This window comes from Mus caroli, chromosome 18 (genome assembly GCF_900094665.2).
Source record: "Mus caroli chromosome 18, CAROLI_EIJ_v1.1, whole genome shotgun sequence".
Classification (NCBI taxonomy): Eukaryota; Metazoa; Chordata; class Mammalia; order Rodentia; family Muridae; genus Mus; species Mus caroli.
The window spans coordinates 55,256,462-55,259,003 of record NC_034587.1 but is presented as its reverse complement, the minus strand read 5'-3'; positions in this window follow the sequence as shown (position 1 = coordinate 55,259,003).

The window sequence follows — 2,542 nt, the reverse complement described above, 5'->3', positions numbered from 1 at the left end:
GCCTGTCCCAGAAGCTGTCTGCCTCTGTGGTCCTCACTCTGACCTGTACAGACTAAGTTCGGCGGAGTCCCGGAGCCAAGATGGCGCTCCCTGCAGGGCAGGTCACTGTCCTCCGACTCTTTAACTTATTTTTCTTGAGAACATGTGTAAAGGATCATGCTATTGAGTAACCAAATAGTTAATTTTTTGCCATCTGAAAGAAGCCTATGATGTTGAGAATGTGTGAGTCTCCATGGTCTCATGAGTGTCCTGCAAAGACAGTCCTTCCAACTCACAACAGCTTACCCTTGTGCAACACAGAGAATACCCACAGCCTCCTTCTCCCACACCAGCTCAGGACTCAACACGTCCACATGACTTGCCACTATTTTTAGATATTTCTATAATGTCAGAATGCATTATGTTTTCCCTTGACTCTAAACAGTAACTCCCCAGCTGTAGACCCTTGACGCTGTGTCTTAACGGGCTCACTGTTTATGATGGAGATATTTAGTGGTTATGTGGTATCCACTAAGAGAAAAAAAAGTCCTTACTAATTGTCTGACAGCCAGAATGAACAGTGACTTCCCGGACTTACGGTACAGTCAATGACAAAATTCTAACCAGCAAAACTAAGCAAGATGCTGAGATATTCCTTCCAGAGACATTTTAGAAAAGACACGGGGTATCTGACACTTTACCGTTCAGTATTCAATTTCAACAGGCAGTGTACACCTTCAAAGGACTCCAGATGGATCAACTAGATAAGATGCTTTTAAAAAGTCAAGGGAGTGCGACATCAGTTATGAAGTCTAATAATAGAGTACGTGAAGATATCTCCTCCAGTGTTAAAGATAGACGATCGCTCTATCCTGAGTGAGATTTCTCTAAGGAACCATAGGGGCTCACGTGGATCACCCAAGGCTCTGTGGCAATGGCTGCTCCACCTCTGCTCAGTGCTGCTCTCCACAGTTTCTCACGGATGCAAGTGGAAACAAAACTGCACTCCTCTCTCCACCCACCCTGCACCCACAAAGCTCTTGCACATGCGTTTCTGTTTCCTGGGAGTTTTCTTTTCAGGGAACTCAGACACATTACAGTGTCTACTTCATCTCCATCCCATCCCTCTGACCAGTCCTTCTTCCGGTGCACACAAGGAATGACATCAGCTGGGCCTAGTGTGCTGTTCTAACCGGCTCCTCTCCATGTAAGTGTCGCTACAAGTGACGCTGTGCACACGCGTGTAAATGTTTTAAACATTTAAAAGGTTCACAAAGTGTATGCAGAATTGCCTCAAGACTGGGGAGATCTTTTGACTGCTTTCTACTTTTTTGATCTTTTTCTGAAGGGAAAAGTTATTGCTCTGATAACCAGAAAAGCAATGTTAGACAAAGCAAATAAAACTACCACGTCTAAATAATAATGATACCATTAACAGCCGACCACAAATACCCAGGATGGATTTGTAGTACAGACACCATTTGAAGGAACTGAGAAACACACAAATCGCCCCAAGGTATTCCCAGAAGAGAAGTATGGTTAACTGTGCAGCCATGGAGATAGAGGGAAGGTTGGAGGGGGGAGGCAGGGAGAGGAAGGAAAGACAGAGCGGGAAATGGAAAGCAGCCTTTTCTTGCAAAATCTGTCCAAGGTATTTGTATCGCAGTCTGCGTTTGATCAAGCAAAAGAAAATCACCATAAAAGATCAACAAAATGTAGAGTGGAAATCTGATTGTAACATTGTCTCTTCAGTTTTGTTTAAAGTTAGTCAGCGTGGATGGTGACCTTTGGGGACTTAGCGTGAGGGAACTTCTCATGGCTTAGTTGATATAGTTGCTGAGTAGTCCAGAAGAACTACTAGCTCACATGTTGCTATCTTTGAGACCCTGAATCTAAGCACTAGCTTTCCTGGAGTTCTTTTAACAGTGATTCTCTCCCGCACTCTTACTTTGGTACACGCCGCCTTTTATTTTCTGTTGCATTTTAGGCAGTGAAAGAAATCTCACAGTTCTTTACAGATTTGTGCTAATTCTTATTTAGAAATGATTCCACCATATGGAGTTGGACCAGTTGTTTCACAGGGTGTAGAGGTTGACTCTCCCATTTATTTTTGAGGACTGCTGTTTTTCCATACCGGGATAAGCATCAGCCAAACCCATACTGGGTTCAGGTCTTCTCTGGTGTGTATGTATAATGGAGAAGTCTCTCAGCCTTCACATGACGAGGACAAACGTGACTTTATGAAAGCAGGGGATGATCCCTTCAGATCTACACATCCACCAATGCCATAGATAACAGCTAACTTTCCTCCTCGAATTTTACACAATCATCATGTTAGGAAATCCCATAATCAGCTTCCAAACGATGACACCACTGCACACACTAGCAAGATTTTGCTGAAAGGACCCTGATATAGCTGTCTCTTGTGAGACTATGCTGGGGCCTAGCAAACACAGAAGTGGAGGCTCACAGTCAGCTATTGGATGGATCACAGGGCCCCCAATGGAGGAGCTAGAGAAAGTACCCAAGGAGCTAAAGGGATCTGCAACCCTATAGGTGGAAC